This window comes from Lampetra fluviatilis, chromosome 26 (genome assembly GCF_964198595.1).
Source record: "Lampetra fluviatilis chromosome 26, kcLamFluv1.1, whole genome shotgun sequence".
NCBI lineage: Eukaryota > Metazoa > Chordata > Hyperoartia > Petromyzontiformes > Petromyzontidae > Lampetra > Lampetra fluviatilis.
The window spans coordinates 10,347,224-10,369,728 of NC_136300.1; the positions used below are offsets into that span (position 1 = coordinate 10,347,224).

The 22,505-nt window shown below is 59.4% G+C and overlaps 1 pseudogene; it reads left to right on the top strand.

Annotated features, from left to right (window-relative positions):
* The window catches only part of LOC144942204 (protein-glutamine gamma-glutamyltransferase K-like), a 28,876-nt pseudogene extending 9,752 nt beyond the window's left edge, over positions 1-19,124 (top strand).
* Positions 19,125-22,505: the final 3,381 nt, after the last annotated feature.

Below are 22,505 nucleotides of genomic sequence, written 5' to 3' on the forward strand. Positions count from 1 at the left end.
CCCTCCTCCACTCCCCCCCTCCCACACCCCCCCTTCCACTCCACCCCCCTCCTCACCCCCCTCCACTCCACCCCCCACCTCTCACCCCCCCCTCCACTCCCCCCCCTCCTCTCACCCCCCTCCACTCCCCCCCTCCTCTCACCCCCCCCTCTCACCCCCCTCCTCTCACCCCCCTCCACTCACCCCCCCTCCTCACCCCCCCCTCCACCACTCCCCCCTCCTCACACCCCCCCCACTCACCCCCCTCCTCTCACCCCCCTCCACTCACCCCCCTCCACTCACCCCCCTCCCCTCCCCCCCCTCCTCTCACCCCCCTCCACTCCCCCCCCACCTCTCACCCCCCTCCCCTCACCCCCCTCCTCTCCCCACCACTCCCCCCCTCCTCTCACCCCCCTCCACTCCCCCCCTCCTCTCCCCCCCTCCACTCACCCCCCTCCTCTCACCCCCCTCCTCTCACCCCCCCTCCACACCCCCCCTCCACTCACCCCCCTCCACTCCCCCCCTCCACCTCTCCCCCCTCCCTCACCCCCCTCCTCTCACCCCCCTCCTCTCCCCCCCTCCACTCCCCCTCCTCTCACCCCCCTCCACTCACCCCCCTCCTCTCACCCCCCACCACTCACCCCCCTCCTCTCACCCCCCTCCACTCACCCCCCACCTCTCACCCCCCTCCACTCACCCCCCTCCTCTCACCCCCTCCACTCACCCCCCTCCTCTCACCCCCCTCCACTCACCCCCCTCCTCTCACCCCCTCCACTCACCCCCCTCCTCTCACCCCCCTCCACTCACCCCCCTCCTCTCACCCCCCTCCACTCACCCCCCTCCTCTCACCCCCCTCCACTCACCCCCCTCCTCTCACCCCCCTCCACTCACCCCCCTCCTCTCACCCCCCTCCACTCACCCCCTCCTCTCACCCCCCTCCACTCACCCCCCTCCTCTCACCCCCCTCCACTCACCCCCCTCCTCTCACCCCCCTCCACTCACCCCCCTCCTCTCACCCCCCTCCACTCACCCCCCTCCTCTCACCCCCCTCCACTCACCCCCCTCCTCTCACCCCCCTCCACTCACCCCCCTCCTCTCACCCCCCTCCACTCACCCCCCTCCTCTCACCCCCCTCCACTCACCCCCCTCCTCCTCTCACCCCCTCCACTCACCCCCCTCCTCTCACCCCCCTCCACTCACCCCCCTCCTCTCACCCCCCTCCACTCACCCCCCTCCTCTCACCCCCCTCCACTCACCCCCCTCCTCTCACCCCCCTCCACTCACCCCCCTCCTCTCACCCCCCTCCACTCACCCCCCTCCTCTCACCCCCCTCCACTCACCCCCCTCCTCTCACCCCCCTCCACTCACCCCCCTCCTCTCACCCCCCTCCACTCACCCCCCTCCTCTCACCCCCCTCCACTCACCCCCCTCCTCTCACCCCCCTCCACTCACCCCCCTCCTCTCACCCCCCTCCACTCACCCCCCTCCTCTCACCCCCTCCACTCACCCCTCCCCTCCTCTCACCCCCCTCCACTCACCCCCCTCCTCTCACCCCCCTCCACTCACCCCCCTCCTCTCACCCCCCTCCACTCACCCCCCTCCTCTCACCCCCCTCCACTCACCCCCCTCCTCTCACCCCCCTCCACTCACCCCCCTCCTCTCACCCCCCTCCACTCACCCCCTCCTCTCACCCCCCTCCACTCACCCCCCTCCTCTCACCCCCCTCCACTCACCCCCTCCTCTCACCCCCCTCCACTCACCCCCCTCCTCTCACCCCCCTCCACTCACCCCCCTCCTCTCACCCCCCTCCACTCACCCCCCTCCTCTCACCCCCCTCCACTCACCCCCCTCCTCTCACCCCCCTCCACTCACCCCCCTCCTCTCACCCCCCTCCACTCACCCCCCTCCTCTCACCCCCCTCCACTCACCCCCCTCCTCTCACCCCCCTCCACTCACCCCCCTCCTCTCACCCCCCTCCACTCACCCCCCTCCTCTCACCCCCCTCCACTCACCCCCCTCCTCTCACCCCCCTCCACTCACCCCCCTCCTCTCACCCCCCTCCACTCACCCCCCTCCTCTCACCCCCCTCCACTCACCCCCCTCCTCTCACCCCCCTCCACTCACCCCCCTCCTCTCACCCCCCTCCACTCACCCCCCTCCTCTCACCCCCCTCCACTCACCCCCCTCCTCTCACCCCCCTCCACTCACCCCCCTCCTCTCACCCCCCTCCACTCACCCCCCTCCTCTCACCCCCCTCCACTCACCCCCCTCCTCTCACCCCCCTCCACTCACCCCCCTCCTCTCACCCCCCTCCACTCACCCCCCTCCTCTCACCCCCCTCCACTCTCCCCCCTCCTCTCACCCCCCTCCACTCACCCCCCTCCTCTCACCCCCCTCCACTCACCCCCCTCCTCTCACCCCCCTCCACTCACCCCCCTCCTCTCACCCCCCTCCACTCACCCCCCTCCTCTCACCCCCTCCACTCACCCCCCTCCTCTCACCCCCCTCCACTCACCCCCCTCCTCTCACCCCCCTCCACTCACCCCCCTCCTCTCACCCCCTCCACTCACCCCCCTCCTCTCACCCCCCTCCACTCACCCCCCTCCTCTCACCCCCCTCCACTCACCCCCCTCCTCTCACCCCCCTCCACTCACCCCCCTCCTCTCACCCCCCTCCACTCACCCCCCTCCTCTCACCCCCCTCCACTCACCCCCCTCCTCTCACCCCCCTCCACTCACCCCCCTCCTCTCACCCCCCTCCACTCACCCCCCTCCTCTCACCCCCCTCCACTCACCCCCCTCCTCTCACCCCCCTCCACTCACCCCCCTCCTCTCACCCCCCTCCACTCACCCCCCTCCTCTCACCCCCCTCCACTCACCCCCCTCCTCTCACCCCCCTCCACTCACCCCCCTCCTCTCACCCCCCTCCACTCACCCCCCTCCTCTCACCCCCTCCACTCACCCCCCTCCTCTCACCCCCCTCCACTCACCCCCCTCCTCTCACCCCCCTCCACTCACCCCCCTCCTCTCACCCCCCTCCACTCACCCCCCTCCTCTCACCCCCCTCCACTCACCCCCCTCCTCTCACCCCCCTCCACTCACCCCCCTCCTCTCACCCCCCTCCACTCACCCCCCTCCTCTCACCCCCCTCCACTCACCCCCCTCCTCTCACCCCCCTCCACTCACCCCCCTCCTCTCACCCCCCTCCACTCACCCCCCTCCTCTCACCCCCCTCCACTCACCCCCCTCCTCTCACCCCCCTCCACTCACCCCCCTCCTCTCACCCCCCTCCACTCACCCCCCTCCTCTCACCCCCCTCCACTCACCCCCTCCTCTCACCCCCCTCCACTCACCCCCCTCCTCTCACCCCCCTCCACTCACCCCCCTCCTCTCACCCCCCTCCACTCACCCCCCTCCTCTCACCCCCCTCCACTCACCCCCCTCCTCTCACCCCCCTCCACTCACCCCCCTCCTCTCACCCCCCTCCACTCACCCCCCTCCTCTCACCCCCCTCCACTCACCCCCCTCCTCTCACCCCCCTCCACTCACCCCCCTCCTCTCACCCCCCTCCACTCACCCCCTCCTCTCACCCCCCTCCACTCACCCCCCTCCTCTCACCCCCCTCCACTCACCCCCCTCCTCTCACCCCCCTCCACTCACCCCCCTCCTCTCACCCCCCTCCACTCACCCCCCTCCTCTCACCCCCCTCCACTCACCCCCCTCCTCTCACCCCCCTCCACTCACCCCCCTCCTCTCACCCCCCTCCACTCACCCCCCTCCTCTCACCCCCCTCCACTCACCCCCCTCCTCTCACCCCCCTCCACTCACCCCCCTCCTCTCACCCCCCCTCCACTCACCCCCCTCCTCTCACCCCCCTCCACTCACCCCCCTCCTCTCACCCCCCTCCACTCACCCCCCTCCTCTCACCCCCCTCCACTCACCCCCCTCCTCTCACCCCCCTCCACTCACCCCCCTCCTCTCACCCCCCTCCACTCACCCCCCTCCTCTCACCCCCCTCCACTCACCCCCCTCCTCTCACCCCCCTCCACTCACCCCCCTCCTCTCACCCCCCTCCACTCACCCCCCTCCTCTCACCCCCCTCCACTCACCCCCCTCCTCTCACCCCCCTCCACTCACCCCCCTCCTCTCACCCCCCTCCACTCACCCCCCTCCTCTCACCCCCCTCCACTCACCCCCCTCCTCTCACCCCCCTCCACTCACCCCCCTCCTCTCACCCCCCTCCACTCACCCCCCTCCTCTCACCCCCCTCCACTCACCCCCCTCCTCTCACCCCCCTCCACTCACCCCCCTCCTCTCACCCCCCTCCACTCACCCCCCTCCTCTCACCCCCCTCCACTCACCCCCCTCCTCTCACCCCCCTCCACTCACCCCCCTCCTCTCACCCCCCTCCACTCACCCCCCTCCTCTCACCCCCCTCCACTCACCCCCCTCCTCTCACCCCCCTCCACTCACCCCCCTCCTCTACCCCCCTCCACTCACCCCCCTCCTCTCACCCCCCTCCACTCACCCCCCTCCTCTCACCCCCCTCCACTCACCCCCCTCCTCTCACCCCCCTCCACTCACCCCCCTCCTCTCACCCCCCTCCACTCACCCCCCTCCTCTCACCCCCTCCACTCACCCCCCTCCTCTCACCCCCCTCCACTCACCCCCCTCCTCTCACCCCCCTCCACTCACCCCCCTCCTCTCACCCCCCTCCACTCACCCCCCTCCTCTCACCCCCCTCCACTCACCCCCCTCCTCTCACCCCCCTCCACTCACCCCCCTCCTCTCACCCCCCTCCACTCACCCCCTCCTCTCACCCCCCTCCACTCACCCCCCTCCTCTCACCCCCCTCCACTCACCCCCCTCCTCTCACCCCCCTCCACTCACCCCCCTCCTCTCACCCCCCTCCACTCACCCCCCTCCTCTCACCCCCCTCCACTCACCCCCCTCCTCTCACCCCCCTCCACTCACCCCCCTCCTCTCACCCCCTCCACTCACCCCCCTCCCTCTCACCCCCTCCACTCACCCCCCTCCTCTCACCCCCCTCCACTCACCCCCCTCCTCTCACCCCCCTCCACTCACCCCCCTCCTCTCACCCCCCTCCACTCACCCCCCTCCTCTCACCCCCCTCCACTCACCCCCCTCCTCTCACCCCCCTCCACTCACCCCCCTCCTCTCACCCCCCTCCACTCACCCCCCTCCTCTCACCCCCCTCCACTCACCCCCCTCCTCTCACCCCCCTCCACTCACCCCCCTCCTCTCACCCCCCTCCACTCACCCCCCTCCTCTCACCCCCCTCCACTCACCCCCCTCCTCTCACCCCCCTCCACTCACCCCCCTCCTCTCACCCCCCTCCACTCACCCCCCTCCTCTCACCCCCCTCCACTCACCCCCCTCCTCTCACCCCCCTCCACTCACCCCCCTCCTCTCACCCCCCTCCACTCACCCCCTCCTCTCACCCCCCTCCACTCACCCCCCTCCTCTCACCCCCCTCCACTCACCCCCCTCCTCTCACCCCCCTCCACTCACCCCCCTCCTCTCACCCCCCTCCACTCACCCCCCTCCTCTCACCCCCCTCCACTCACCCCCCTCCTCTCACCCCCCTCCACTCACCCCCCTCCTCTCACCCCCCTCCACTCACCCCCCTCCTCTCACCCCCCTCCACTCACCCCCCTCCTCTCACCCCCCTCCACTCACCCCCCTCCTCTCACCCCCCCTCCACTCACCCCCCTCCTCTCACCCCCCTCCACTCACCCCCCTCCTCTCACCCCCCTCCACTCACCCCCCTCCTCTCACCCCCCTCCACTCACCCCCCTCCTCTCACCCCCCTCCACTCACCCCCCTCCTCTCACCCCCCTCCACTCACCCCCCTCTCTCACCCCCCTCCTCACCCCCTCCACTCACCCCCCTCCTCTCACCCCCCTCCACTCACCCCCCTCCTCTCACCCCCCTCCACTCACCCCCCTCCTCTCACCCCCCTCCACTCACCCCCCTCCTCTCACCCCCCTCCACTCACCCCCCTCCTCTCACCCCCCTCCACTCACCCCCCTCCTCTCACCCCCCTCCACTCACCCCCCCTCCTCTCACCCCCCTCCACTCACCCCCCTCCTCTCACCCCCCTCCACTCACCCCCCTCCTCTCACCCCCCTCCACTCACCCCCCTCCTCTCACCCCCCTCCACTCACCCCCCTCCTCTCACCCCCCTCCACTCACCCCCCTCCTCTCACCCCCTCCACTCACCCCCCTCCTCTCACCCCCCTCCACTCACCCCCCTCCTCTCACCCCCCTCCACTCACCCCCCTCCTCTCACCCCCCTCCACTCACCCCCCTCCTCTCACCCCCCTCCACTCACCCCCCTCCTCTCACCCCCCTCCACTCACCCCCCTCCTCTCACCCCCCTCCACTCACCCCCCTCCTCTCACCCCCCTCCACTCACCCCCCTCCTCTCACCCCCCTCCACTCACCCCCTCCTCTCACCCCCCTCCACTCACCCCCCTCCTCTCACCCCCCTCCACTCACCCCCCTCCTCTCACCCCCCTCCACTCACCCCCCTCCTCTCACCCCCCCTCCACTCACCCCCCTCCTCTCACCCCCCTCCACTCACCCCCCTCCTCTCACCCCCCTCCACTCACCCCCCTCCTCTCACCCCCCTCCACTCACCCCCCTCCTCTCACCCCCCTCCACTCACCCCCCTCCTCTCACCCCCCTCCACTCACCCCCTCCTCTCACCCCCCTCCACTCACCCCCCTCCTCTCACCCCCCTCCACTCACCCCCCTCACACCCCCTCCACTCACCCCCCTCACCCCCCTCCACTCACCCCCCTCCTCCCCCTCCACTCACCCCCCTCCTCCCCCTCCACTCACCCCCCTCCTCCCCCCTCCACTCACCCCCCTCCTCCCCCTCCACTCACCCCCCTCCTCCCCCTCCACTCACCCCCCTCCTCCCCCTCCACTCACCCCCCTCCTCCCCCTCCACTCACCCCCCTCCTCCCCCTCCACTCACCCCCCTCCTCCCCCTCCACTCACCCCCCTCCTCCCCCTCCACTCACCCCCCCTCCTCCCCCCTCCACTCACCCCCCTCCTCCCCCTCCACTCACCCCCCTCCTCCCCCTCCACTCACCCCCCTCCTCCCCCTCCCCTCACCCCCTCCTCCCCCTCCCCTCACCCCCCTCCTCCCCCTCCCCTCACCCCCCTCCTCCCCCTCCCCTCACCCCCCTCCTCCCCCCACCCCCCTCCTCCCCCTCCCCTCACCCCCCTCCTCCCCCTCCCCTCACCCCCCTCCTCTCCCTCCCCTCACCCCCCTCCTCTCCCTCCCCTCACCCCCCTCCTCTCCCTCCCCTCACCCCCCTCCTCTCCCTCCCCTCACCCCCCTCCTCTCCCTCCCCTCACCCCCTCCTCTCCCTCCCCTCACCCCCTCCTCTCCCTCCCCTCACCCCCTCCTCTCCCTCCCCTCACCCCCTCCTCTCCCTCCCCTCACCCCCTCCTCTCCCTCCCCTCACCCCCTCCTCTCCCTCCCCTCACCCCCTCCTCTCCCTCCCCTCACCCCCTCCTCTCCCTCCCCTCACCCCCTCCTCTCCCTCCCCTCACCCCCTCCTCTCCCTCCCCTCACCCCCTCCTCTCCCTCCCCTCACCCCCTCCTCTCCCTCCCCTCACCCCCTCCTCTCCCTCCCCTCACCCCCTCCTCTCCCTCCCCTCACCCCCTCCTCTCCCTCCCCTCACCCCCTCCTCTCCCTCCCCTCACCCCCTCCTCTCCCTCCCCTCACCCCCTCCTCTCCCTCCCCTCACCCCCTCCTCTCCCTCCCCTCACCCCCTCCTCTCCCTCCCCTCACCCCCTCCTCTCCCTCCCCTCACCCCCTCCTCTCCCTCCCCTCACCCCCTTCTCTCCCTCCCCTCACCCCCTTCTCTCCCTCCCCTCACCCCCTTCTCTCCCTCCCCTCACCCCCTTCTCTCCCTCCCCTCACCCCCTTCTCTCCCTCCCCTCACCCCCTTCTCTCCCTCCCCTCACCCCCTTCTCTCCCTCCCCTCACCCCCTTCTCTCCCTCCCCTCACCCCCTTCTCTCCCTCCCCTCACCCCCTTCTCTCCCTCCCCTCACCCCCTTCTCTCCCTCCCCTCACCCCCTTCTCTCCCTCCCCTCACCCCCTTCTCTCCCTCCCCTCACCCCCTTCTCTCCCTCCCCTCACCCCCTCCTCTCCCTCCCCGCACCCCCTCCTCTCCCTCCCCGCACCCCCTCCTCCCCCTCCCCGCACCCCCTCCTCCCCCTCCCCGCACCCTTCTCCTCCCCCTCCCCTCCCCCTCCCCTCCCCGCACCCCCCTCCTCCCCCTCCCCGCCCCCCCTCCTCTCCCTCCCCTCACCCCCCTCCTCCCCCTCCCCGCGTGGTTCCCAGGGTTCTACCGGTGTGGCCCCGCGTCCGTGAACGCGGTGCGGGATGGGCAGGTGCAGCACAAGTATGACGCTCCCTTCGTGTTCGCAGAGGTAACGGGGCTCGTGCCCTTTACTTTTATTTATATTCGCATTTCAAACACATTCCCGTGTTTTATTTCCCCAATGTGGTCCACGCTGCGGGTATCGGCAGAAAGCGGGGGGAGGGGTCGGGGAAGGGGAGATCAGTTCGGAAATTACGCAGAGCAGTTCGACCAGGGCTTCATGTCGAACTCAACATGTTTTCCTGGTCGCTGGTAGGTAGACTGAAGCCACAGGAATACTAGATGTGGTATGCCGGGTGCGGAACATATTTAAGCCTTGACCAGTTGGCGAGATGTTCAATACCTCGTCGGATATGCAGTTGGTACTGGGTTCGATCCTGACCCTGACGCTTGTATATTTGCAGTGTGCATGTCCTCCCGGTGGTCGTGTGTATTTTTCTACGGGCTCTCCAGGTTTTCCCCTCCACGTTTAGAATCAACATTCATGCGTTCAGAGTATTTGTTTGCTATACATTTCCACGTGATAAGTCACTTCCTTGAGCGATGATTTGTGGCCAGGTCACTTCTGAAAAAAAAAAATATATATATATCGCTCGGTGGACCTTACCTGGTCAAATAAATAAAAACAATAGCTTAGTTTAATTTAGGTGGCACGTGACTAGCAGCCGTGGCGAGGCGTGTAACAGAAGGCTGCACGTGAGGTGCAAATGAATCCCCCAGCGGTTAGACAACGATCCGCGGAAGAGGTTATCACAGAGCTACATCCGAGAACCCTTCATCTGACCCCTGGTCCACGTAGTTTGTTCGGTGGCGGTGGAGGGGGTCGGTGAAGGGGGGGAGTGGGTATAGCACTTTCCTAACTACCCGCTCTTCCGCGTAGAGTAATCCTGGTCGAATGGCAGTAGTCGCGTTCTGGTGTGGTGTCGATTGACAGGTGAACAGCGACCGCGTGTACTGGATGAGGCAGCCTGGAGGGGAGTTCTCCGTGCTCAGCGTGGACAAGCAGGCGGTGGGGCACTGCATCAGCACCAAGGCCGTGGGCTCGGACCAGCGAGAGGACATAACCGGCCTCTACAAACACCCCGAGGGTGCGCCCCTCCCCCCCCAAACTCATCACGGAACAACCTCGTCATCGTCAATCAATCGTCATCAATCACCATTGTCATTCAAAAATTCGTCATCATCATTATCATCATCTGGTCGTCATCATTATCATCTATTCATCACTCGATTATCACCACCGACGTGGAACCATCGCTCATAATTGTAATGTAAACGTCACTCAATCATCATTACCACCTTTAGCATTATTAAAGCAATCGTCATTATCAGTCATCACTCATCACACTCAATCGTCTTCATCCAATCATCACCATTAACCTCGTTGAGTCTATCATAACCATCATCAATATCGATCATCAATCATCAGTAAATAATTATCTAAACCTTCCTTTGCTCAATCACCGTCATTATCATTGCCCAGGCCCTATACGATGATCTTCAATCAAGATACTTATTTTTTACATCATCGGTCATGGTTAATCTACTGCTAGATGAAGACCTCCTGCACCTTCCACCATCTTCCGATACAACAACCCGCCCAGCATCTGCACGCGAGCCGATTTAAATCCTTTGGCAGCCTATACAGTTTTGCTGGTTTTGATGCCCTTGGTTTTATCAGGTATTGCTCTTCCTTGGGAATAGGTAGGTAGCTACCTTAAAATTAAACTAGATCCTACCAATACCTTGGAACATAGGACTACTGCCATCATTGCCAAGTCATCAAATCTCAAGGATTGAGCAATGCCTGCTCAAACAAAGGGCGTCATAACCATCAAGACGCCTCGCGCTGCCAAAGATTCACAATCCTGAATGTCCCATTAAGACCCATAGTTAGTCCAATGGGCTCTGCCACGTACAAATTACCACAATACGTAACAAAACAAATACAGCCCTACATCGGCAGGACATCTTCTTCATTAAAAACTCAGGACATCTTGTAAATATAATTAAAGATATTAAGCTTAACCCTAATGATATTCAGGTAAGTGTTGATGTGACTTCTCTGTTCACGAGGGTTCCGGTGAATGAGTCGATTAAATTACTCGCTACTCTGGTAACTAACACAGCTATTGCCAAATATATCCTACGACAAGCTGAGCACTATCGAAATAACACCTGTTGCTTGTGGAAATGTTATTTCTATAAACAAAAGAAAGGAGCAGCAATGGGCTCTCATTTGTCTCCTGCGATGGCGAATTTGTACATGGAAGACTTTGAAGCAAACGAAATAGCTTTAGGCGCACGAGAACCATCTGCTTGGTTTAGATATGTGGGTGACACGTTGGTGGTTTGGCCACACGGCAAAGATACACTTAATACATTTCTAAATCATCTCAACTCGCTAAACCCGTCCATCCAGTTCACCATGCAAGTGGAGGTTGATATAAATCTGCCATTTCTGGATATTCTGCTCGGGCACGGCCGAAACGGAAAAATAACAACACGGCGTTTACCAAAAAATAAAACTCACACTGACGCCGATCTCAATGCAGAGTGACACCATCACATCGCACCGAAATCCTCTCTCATCAAGACGCTCATACATCGGTCTAATAAAGTGTCAGACGGTGAGGAGTGAGATGAAACATTCTAGATTTTAAGCTTTCGTGACTGCAAGGATTCATACTCTTAGGTTTTTTCGGTAAAGTCACGTAGGTAAAAAGTTAAATGAAAATTAATAAAAGAAATAATAGAAATAAAATAAATCACGACGTTTCGGAGGCAACACAAGTCTCCGTCATCAGGTGGGACTGTCACAGCTAGATTTACTGTATCAAGTGAGGCAAAAAAATTCAAGATACAAGTTCATAAATACAAGTTAAGGAGGGGGGAGGAGCTTATCTGAGTGTGGTAGCCAAGGGATGGAACGTATGGGGGGGGGGGGGGGGGGGCAGGGCTAAAAGAGAACAACAGGTCACATACTAAAGGTGCACATGATGCTAGAAGAGAACGACAATGCACATGTTGTTTTACCCAGTGTTGGTGGCCATCCAAATACAAAAAAGGAGAGTACTGTTAAACGCTGGGGGTGTTAACACTCGGTAAAGTAGAATAGTACCTGTCAAATAAGATGGTCCAAAAATGTGTAGTTAAATCTTTTTTGCATGGTTAATAACATTTTTACAATGATTACTCAGTTTGTACCCATCATCACGGTTGAAATTATGTCTGTGTTTGTATATCTGGATGGCTTCATGTACAAACCTTTGATGGTAGCCAGAGGGTTTGCAGAGCACCTTGGTCTCGGAAAAAACAATATCATGAGAGCTCACAGTGTTGTAGCAATGATCAGCAATGAACACTGTGGGCTCTCATGACCAAGATAAGCTCCTCCCCCCCCTCCTCCCCCCCCTTAACTTGTATTTATGAACAAGTATTTTGAAATGTTTTGCCTCACTTGATACAGTAAATCTAGCTGTGACGGTCCCACCTGATGACGGAGACTTGTGTTGCCTCCGAAACGTCGTGATTTATTATTTTATTTTATTTCTATTATTACTTTTATTACTTTTAATTTTATTTTTTACCTATGTGACTTTACCGAAAACACCTAAGAGATGAAACATGTTAAAGAAGCGCTGCAATTGAACGGTTACAATTGTAATAACGCTCTGGAGACGGCTTGTGGAATCGGTCCTTTTATTTACTTTCCTCAGTTCACAAGCACTCCCCGTTGCTGGCAGGCAACGGGAACTGGGCAGACAGATTGCAAGAGACGCACCGCCACGTGGCACTCGGAGCCCCGCTCGCGCGTGGCCCCTCTCTTCGTTCCTTGTCTGACCACGTGTCCCTCGGCTCTTCCCTTATTTAATACCTGGGTAACGTGGTACGCTCCAGCCAATCCTTAATAGCCTGCGCTGAATGTTCCAAATTCCTCCATCAACTCCTGGGACCACGCCCCTGACTTGTCTTCCCATTGGCTGAAGCCAAGAGCAGCAGAACCAATCATCCTAGCTGACATCCCTCGATCACGCCAGGGCCATGCTCCCAGGCTCTCCCCCCATTGGCTGTAGAGCAGGACCGGCAGAGCCAATCACCACGTGAGCCGGACATAGGCTCTCATTACACAATGATGCACAAATCGGCAGGGCACTGAATGTCAACACCAAATCAAACAGCATAAGCGTTGCAACAGGTCGGCAATTAAAACTATTAAACTACCGTACATTGCGAGGGGGTAACTGATAAACGAGCCAGATTTCTGGAAAAAACAAACGTCCGAGTGAGATTTGGCATGGTACACAAAGTCACGTAGGTAAAAATAAATAATAAATAAAAATAATATAAATAATTATAGAAATAAAATAATAAATCACGACGTTTCGGGCGCAACACACGTCGTGATTTATTATATTATTTCTATTATTATTTATTTTTATTATTTATACCTACGTGACTTCACTGAAAAAACCTAAGAGTAGGAATCCTTGCAGTCACGAAAGCTTCAAATCTAGAATGTTTCATCTCACTCCTCACCGTCTGACACTTTATTAGACCGATGTATGAGCGTCTTGATGGTACACAAAATACAAAAATCTATATTTGGTACTAAAGATGGGTTAGCGAAGCGATCAACCGAAGGTGTGTACTGTATTCATTGCGCCTTTGACAAATGCCGTGTTGGTCAGACGGACGAATGATCAGTAGGAGACTAAAAGAACACCAAATAAATATTAAATACTCCCAAATACAATTGTCGGCAGTGGCAGAACACGCGTGCCAACAAGGACACTCAATCGATTTAGACAATGTTGAAGTTCTGTGCAAAACTAGTTACGACTGGCCAAGACTAATTAGATAATCTATCGAAATTGAATACACATTTACTTTAACCGTTCCGACAGCTCCAGGCTTAGTGCTGCTTGTAAGCTAATTACCAAGTAATGCTACACTGTTTAACTGCATGCCTATATAGGTCAACATATGTCGATGAAGATTAACTGTGGGCAGACGATGAGAGCTACTGCGATTGTTTGCAACCCAAAACAGCAGCATGTACATGTGTAGTGCTCGAACCGACACGACAGCTTCTTGCCTTTCCTCGTTACCTTATTTCGTGTATTTCGATCAAGACTCCTCCATCCAACATCGCTCAACGTTCCTCCCGCTAACACCGATCCACCGTTCTCCTCCGCTCGCTCTCCGCGTTCCGCCTGCCCCATTCGCTCCCCTTCACTCCTCCGTCGACTCTCCTCTCCACTCTCTCCGCCACAGTTCGTCTGCTCTTTATCACTCCGTCGTAACTACATCAGCTTCTCTTCCCACACTCCAGCCGCTTCCGACTCGCTTCGCTGTCTCACTGCTACCATACACTTCTCCACTGCTACCATACACTTCTCCACTGCTACCCTACACTTCTCCACTGCTACCCTACACTTCTCCACTGCTACCCTACACTGCTATTAGCTCTGCTGCTTCGACTCCTCCATCCTCTGTCTCCTCCCAGGCGCAAACTCCCATCTCCTCCAAAAACCCCTGTCTTTATCCCCGAGCCAATTAATCCCCAATTAATCAGGGGCATCCCCCGCGACGCCACTCGCCCCCCCCCCCCCTGCCACTTGGCATGTTTTTCCAGACAATGCGGTGCCACTCCGCGACAACAACACCCTCTCGGCCAATCAGCGCCCTGCGTCCTTAATTACTCCCTGCCACCTGCTACCATCTTCAGACAGCGCGGGCCCCACATCCCGACAACAACAACGACCAACCAATCAGCGCCCCGTGTCCTTATTTGCTCCCACTGTACGCCGCGTGCGTTCACACCGACCTCCGCGCGTGACGCGTACTTTCAGGCACTACACATGCATAATGTGCATGCACAATGTGTTGATTACCATATGAATAACCCAACCGGTAATGGGTATCCATGGTGATGTATAAGCATGCATTAACCCCCTCCCCCTCTCTGGCCTTCGTGCCTGATTGTCTCACAAGTGACGACGTCACATTTATCTATTCAAGTCGGGCTGCCGCCTGATGATGCTGGTTGTAATTACTGGCGAAACGTCGTACTTGAATTGCTATTGTTGTGGTGGATTTACTGTCCCAACACAACCGGTGTGCTGAACGAGTAACGAATTGGCATCGTTTGCTTACGTGGCAAACCTTACTAATTGGCTGTGTCGGGTGGTGGTGGGTTTAACGACACATTTATGAATCTTGACTTAAAGCTTTCGTGACTGCAAGAATTCATGTTCTTGGGTCTTTCGGTAATATCACGTAGATAGGTTGAAAGAAAATAACCAAAGAAACTACGACGTTTCGGTCACAACACAAGCGATCGTCGATTGCTTGTGTTGTGATCGTCTGACGATTGCTGTGACTTTGTAGTCCGAACAGGGCACGGGGTGACCACTAAGGTCTGAATTGGTCTGTAACAAAGCAGGGCACTGATCAGGGGTTGACAGCACCACTGCCAACAACAACAACAGCAGCGGCACTCATCAACCCATCCCCCCCCCCTCTCCGGCACGGCTCGTCCCACCAGGCTCCAAGGAGGAGCGCGTTGCGGTGGAGACCGCGTGCTCGCAGGGCTCCAAGCCGAACGTCTACAAGGCCCCGGGCACCGCGCAGGACGTCCGCCTCCTGGTGAAGCCGCCCGCCGACGAGGTGGCGCTGGGCCGCGACTTCGCGGTGACGCTCCATCTGGCCAACCTCGACGCCGGCGAGGGGCGCACCGTGGCGCTGTTCTGCGCCGCGCACGCCATGCACTACACGGGCGTGCTGCGTGGCCGCGTCAAGCAGCACTCCTGGGAGCTGCAGCTCGCGCCCGGGGAGGGTGAGCGAACACGCGCACGCACGGGCCATCGATCGGGCACGCGCACGCACGGGCCATCGATTGGGCACTACCGTGGGATGGCCCCTGTGATTACAGAGTCAAGGGGAAGGCCGCACGGAGAGGGAACTGCGATCGTAACTCCCTGGCGGCACTCTCTGTGTTGCGCAGAGTGCACCCTGAGCCTGCCCGTGAGCGCGAGCGAGTACCTGGAGTCGCTGGTGGACCAGTGCGCGATGCTCTTCACGGTGACGGGGCGCGTGGGAGAGACCGGGCAGACGCTCGCCACGCAGAGGAGCTTCCGCGTCAACTTCCCCGCGCTCGGCGTCACGGTCCGATCCACGCACACTCAGTGGCCATACTTCATCAGTGGCACACTCACTCACTGCCACACTCACTGCCACGCTCACGCAGTGGCACACTCACTCAGTGTCACTCACTGCCACACTCACTCAGTGGCACACTCTCTCAGTGGTACACTCAGTGGCCACACTCACTCAGTGGCACACTCACTGTCACACTCACTCACTGCCACACTCACTCACGGCCACACTCACTCACTGCCACGCTCACTCAGTGTCACACTCTGCCACACTCAGCTCACTCAGTGGCACGCTCACTCAGTGACACACTTACACTGCCACACTCACTCAGTGTCACACTCACTCAATGTCACACTCACTCAGTGGCACACTTACTCTACCACACTCACTCAGTGGCCACACTCACTGCCACGCTCACGCAGTGGCACACACTGCCACATTCAGGGGCACACCTACACTGCTACACTCAGTGGTACACTCACTAAGTGAGACACTCAGTGAGACACTCAGTGGCACACTCAGTGACACAAAACAAAGACAAAGGTCCCCCGTATAGCCTGAACTTGGTTCTTAAAATACCTGAATTGACCTTGGGGATGCCCAGGACTAGACCAGAAATTCAACTAAAGTTGGTCATGAGCAGGAATCGAACTTGGGTTGCTGGTTTCCTAGCACAGTGCACTAACACTCCACGTCATCAGCTAATCATTACGCACACTCGCACAGTGACACACACTCAATGACACACACTCACTGACACACACACACACTGACACACACTCAATAACACACACTCACTGACACAGACACACTGATACACACTCAATGACACACAACACACACTCACTGACACACACACACTGACACACTAACACACACTCAATGTCACACACACACTGACACACTAACACACACTCAGTGTCACACACACACACTAACACACACTCAGTGTCACACGCACACTGGCACACTGACACACACTCAATGACACACTCGCTGGCGCACTCACACTGACACGCCAACGCACTCAGGAGGGGGGCGGTAGTGTAGCGGTTAGCGCTACGCTGCGCTACGAAGCCGGCAACCCGAGCTAGATTACCGCTCGCGGCCAACACCAGTGGCGACTATCTGAAACGGTTCTGGGCTTCCCCTAGATCGACTGAGTCTCAAACGAGTACCTGGTGTGGTGTGTAAACATCACCACTGGGGAGACAAAGGCAGCCGGGCGTGGTGTTGACCACCCACCCCCTCATGTGCCGCATCGGCCTTCATAGGTGCTCGCTAACAGCACTTGCCCCTACAGTCTGTTAAGGCTATACGGTGGGAACTTTGTCTTTGTCAGCGGCACACTCTCTTACACTCACTCACACTCATAACTGGTACACTCATAACTGGCACACTCATACCGATGATGATCGCGATGACCGCGATGATTGTGATGACGATGACGACGACGACGATGATGATGATGCTGACGGAGCGATCAATGTGCCGACGTCACCAGGTGGACGACCGGGACGCGGTGCGCGTTGGGAGCAAGGTGCTGGTGAAGGTCTCCTTCACGAACCCCCTGCCGCAGCCGCTGCGCGCCGTCACGCTGCGCCTCGAGGCCGCGGGGCTGCTGGAGCCCACGCTCATCCAGCACGGGTACCCACCATCACTGCCGCCATCACCACCACCATCACCACTACCATCATCATTATCATCACCACCATCACTGCCACCATCACCGCCACCACGATCATCATCACCACCATCATCATCACCACCATCATCATCATCATCATCACCACCACCATCATCATCATCATCACCACCGCCACCACCATCACCACCGCCACCACCATCACCACCGCCACCACCATCATCACCGCCACCACCATCATCACCGCCACCACCATCATCATCACCACCACCATCACTACCGCCATCACCACCACCATCACCATCATCACCGCCACCACCATCATCACCATCACCACCATCACCGCAACCACCATCATCACCGCCACCACCATCATCACCACCATCACTACCGCCACCATCACCTCCATCACCGCCACCACCATCACTACCACCTTCATCATCATCACCACCATCACCACCACCATCACCACCATCACTACCACCATCATCATCACCATCATCACCGCCACCACGATCATCATCACCACCATCATCATCACCACCACCATCATCATCACCACCATCATCATCATCACCACCATCATCATCATCATCATCACCACCACCATCATCATCATCACCACCACCATCATCATCATCACCACCGCCACCACCATCATCACCGCCACCACCATCATCACCGCCACCACCATCATCATCACCACCACCATCACTACCGCCATCACCACCACCATCACCATCATCACCGCCACCACCATCATCACCATCACCACCATCACCGCAACCACCATCATCACCGCCACCACCATCATCACCACCATCACTACCGCCACCATCACCTCCATCACCGCCACCACCATCACTACCACCTTCATCATCATCACCACCATCACCACCACCATCACCACCATCACTACCACCATCATCATCACCATCATCACCGCCACCACGATCATCATCACCACCATCATCATCACCACCACCATCATCATCACCACCATCATCATCATCACCACCACCATCATCATCATCATCATCACCACCGCCACCACCATCATCACCGCCACCACCATCATCATCACCACCACCATCACTACCGCCATCACCACCACCATCACCATCATCACCGCCACCACCATCATCACCATCACCACCATCACCGCAACCACCATCATCACCGCCACCACCATCATCACCACCATCACTACCGCCACCATCACCTCCATCACCGCCACCACCATCACTACCACCTTCATCATCATCACCACCATCACCACCACCATCACCACCATCACTACCACCATCATCATCACCACCATCACCGCCACCATCACCGCTAGCATCACCACTATCACAACCACCATCATCATCATTACCATCACCACCATCATCACCACCACCATCACCAATATCACCTTCACCACTATCACCACCACCAACGTGTCATCGTCGTTAGAGACCTCCATCACTGTCACCATTATCATCACCACCTTCACCCAGCACTGACTTCCCAAAGGGTCTTCCGATACACCTTGTCAACGGTGTTGATCTTGATGAGATCTCCTCTCTGCCCCCCCCCGTTCCCCCCCCCCCGCTCGCCGCCCCAGAGATGTGCCCGGGGGGGGCTCCGTGTACCGCACCGTGGCGGTGTTGCCGCGGGTGGCGGGGGTCGTCACCATCCTCGCCACCCTCGACTCTCACCAACTCATCACGGTGCACGGGGAACTCGAGCTGCTGGTCAAGGCGTGACGCTCGTGCACACGCTCGCCTGCTCGAACAGACGCACGAGGAATGACGGATACGTGCTCGTGTTCCTGGCACGTCCGTGATAGTGCATCTACCAACACGCGCCATCTTCTCTGGTGCGCACACGTACGAGTGCGCGTGCCCGCGTATGTGCACGCGCACTCCTGTACACACACATGCCCGCATAAGTACACACGTACACACGAGTTCAACGCTTGCCTCGACAGCTTGTTGAGGCTATGTATGGGCGGGGGAGGGATCCTTTGATTGAATGCAAAACACGAATGGCACGCTCACTCGTTGTGCGCGCGCTCACTCGTTGTGCGCGCGCTCACTCGTTGTGCGCGCGCTCACTCGTTGTGCGCGCGCTCACTCGTTGTGCGCGCGCTCACTCGTTGTGCGCGCGCTCACTCGTTGTGCGCGCGCTCACTCGTTGTGCGCGCGCTCACTCGTTGTGCGCGCGCTCACTCGTTGTGCGCGCGCTCACTCGTTGTGCGCGCGCTCACTCGTTGTGCGCGCGCTCACTCGTTGTGCGCGCGCTCACTCGTTGTGCGCGCGCTCACTCGTTGTGCGCGCGCTCACTCGTTGTGCGCGCGCTCACTCGTTGTGCGCGCGCTCACTCGTTGTGCGCGCGCTCACTCGTTGTGCGCGCGCTCACTCGTTGTGCGCGCGCTCACTCGTTGTGCGCGCGCTCACTCGTTGTGCGCGCGCTCTTACGCGTACGCGAGCTCGTGGAGGACACGTGCCCGTGAGCGCGCCCGTCGTGTGAGTAGGACACGCGCTTGCACGTGCACAGCACTCGAATACACACTGAGGCTAATATGTACACCACGTGCTTGACAACACGCACGTAGTCGTAGAAGCAAGCCTACTCGTGTGTGCCTACACTGCGTGGCTTAAAAAGAAAACAACCGGCGACGTTTCGGGCAATCGACCTTCTAAGCACACTATATATGTATGTGTAATGTAGGAACTTGGCGGGAGACGACCTTACGGGTAGCACACTCTTTTATTAACACCAACGTATATTACACGGGTGGCTAACTCCAGCCTTAAACCACGGGGTTCCTCCGGCTACACCCACACGGGCTCTTACGCCCCGTAGCCTCTCGGAATACACCCAGCCGGGGTGTCCGTCTCGACTCTGGGTCCCACAGTCTCGGTCCACAGGGACGTCAGACCACGGGTCCCACAGTCTCGCCTCCGAGCCACACAGGGCCCCGGCCCTCACAAGGACAGCGGGACTAGGGGTCTCAGGGCCTACCTCTGAACTCCGTCTTCAGTCTTTGACTGGTTAACCACTTCCCGAGTGCTCCCGCGCGTCCCCTTTTATAGTCCTTCATGCGGACGTCGCTGAGAGCACCCACCCCAGTTGACCAATCACTGCGCGCTGCCCACGATCCTCATTCCCACCTTGTGTCAGCGCGCACAACCACGCACCCCGCGCCGCCCCGTGATCTCTCACTGCGGGCGCGCGTCCGCACCACCACTACATATGCGTACTCGTACACACACACACTGCACACACACACAACTGCACACACACACACGTCGACAGACGCACGCACACCTATCGTATACGCACACGTCCTCGGATTCACACGGATACACAATCAGGCATGTAGACACGCCCGCTCATAAGTGGAAGTATACGTGTAGGGTAAACGAAGCATTGAACAGAGTTCTCGATACGAGGGGGAAAATAATTCGGTGCCAACGCGCAATGATGGAAGCGGAGACGGGGAGGCGATTGCGAAATGTTAACACCGAGAGACGGAGAGAGGAGCAATGTGGATTAGAGATCGACTTATTCAGTGGGCTTGGGGAGGAGGCATCGTGTCGAGATGAGACGATGGCAAGTGGAGGAGACTGGTCACGGAATGGAAGCCAAAGTAGGGCGACCACCTCAGAGATGGGCCACGGGATCGGTTCACGTGAAGGAGCGGCGAGACGGATTGTGGGTGACGTCGCTGGACTTTAGGGGCTTGTGTCGGTGTTGGTGAGGCGTTCATCCAGCAGTGGATAGAGCAAGGGTCGGCAACCGAAATAACAAGAAGAGATGTTTTATTCTTCTTCGAATTCGCTAAAAACAACTCGATATTTCAAAAAGCCGCAAAGCACTGCGTGGTGAATACGAGATGTTGGTGGTGTCTCCTGAATCGACAACTGTCACGAATGATCGTCCTTAAAGAGCCACAAAGCTGCCGGCCCCTGGGATAGACCGTGGATGATGATGCGCTCTCGTATCCAAAGACAAAGATCCCCGTATAGCCTCAACAGACTGTTGGGGCAAGTGCTGTTAGTGAGCACCTATGAAAGCCGGGACGGCACACGAGGGGGTGGGATGGTCAGTACCACGCCCAGCCGCCTTCGTCTCCCAAATGACGATGTTTACACACCGCACCAAGTACTCATTTGAGGCTGAGTCGACCTAGGGGAGGCCCAGGACCGATTCAGATCATCGTCACTGATGTTGGCCGTGAGCGGGAATCGAACTCGGGTCTCGGGTTCATAGCGCAGCGCACTAACCGCTACACCACCGCTCTCCGCCAATGACATACACCCACCGTACACATGCAAATATATGCACACACGTTCCTATCCAAACACACACACACGTGTATATCCGATTCGTACGGTTGGCTACTTACGGGTGCGAAAGAAGTTCATGATAGATACACGTGCGTCCCGATACACGTTGAGTGGTAGACGCACGCTGATACCCTTTGCCCGTCCCGCGTCCACAGGTTTATATGGGTTTCATATATTTCGTCATGTATTTTCATACCTAGAATGTTTGCAATAATATTCTCTTATTAAAACTGCCACGGCATAACCGAACGTGTGTTTGTATTTACTTTTGTGTGTGTGGCGATTGGTTTTGTAGCGGTTAGTGCCCTGCGCTACGAAGCCGGCGACCCGAGTTCGATAAACTCTCACGGCCAACACTGGTGACGATTATCTGAATCGGTCCTGGGCCTACCCTAGGTCGACTCAGCCTCAAATGAGTATCCGGTGTGGTGTGAAAAACATTGCCACTCGGGAGACAAATGTGGCCGTGCGTGGTTTTGGCCACGTGTACCGTGCCGGCCTTCATAGGTGCTCAATTACAGCACTTGCCCCAACAATCTGTCATAGGCTACAGAGGAGATCTTTATCTTTGTAGTGGAGAGCGGTGGCGCAGTGGTTAGCGCACTCAACTCTAAATCAGTACCTGATTGCGGTGTGTAAACACCATCACTGGGGAGACAAAGGCGGCCGGCCTTGGTGTTGGCCATTTTCACGTGCACCGTGCGGACTGCGTGCAGGCGCTGCACGTGGGGGGCGCGTGAGACCGCGCCTAACGCGCTAATCTGTGTCGCGGTCTTCACTATTGTTCAAGCTGTCGTCACGCCAGGGTGAGTCAGAGTCACATCGCGCAACGAAAACCGTGCGACCGCCGGCCCAATCCACTCACGCCGCCCGCGCGGGCACACGGGCCAGCAGCGAGATCCCAGCGCTGTCAGGGATAATCGTTCACATTTATTCCAATTAGGCCCGACGTC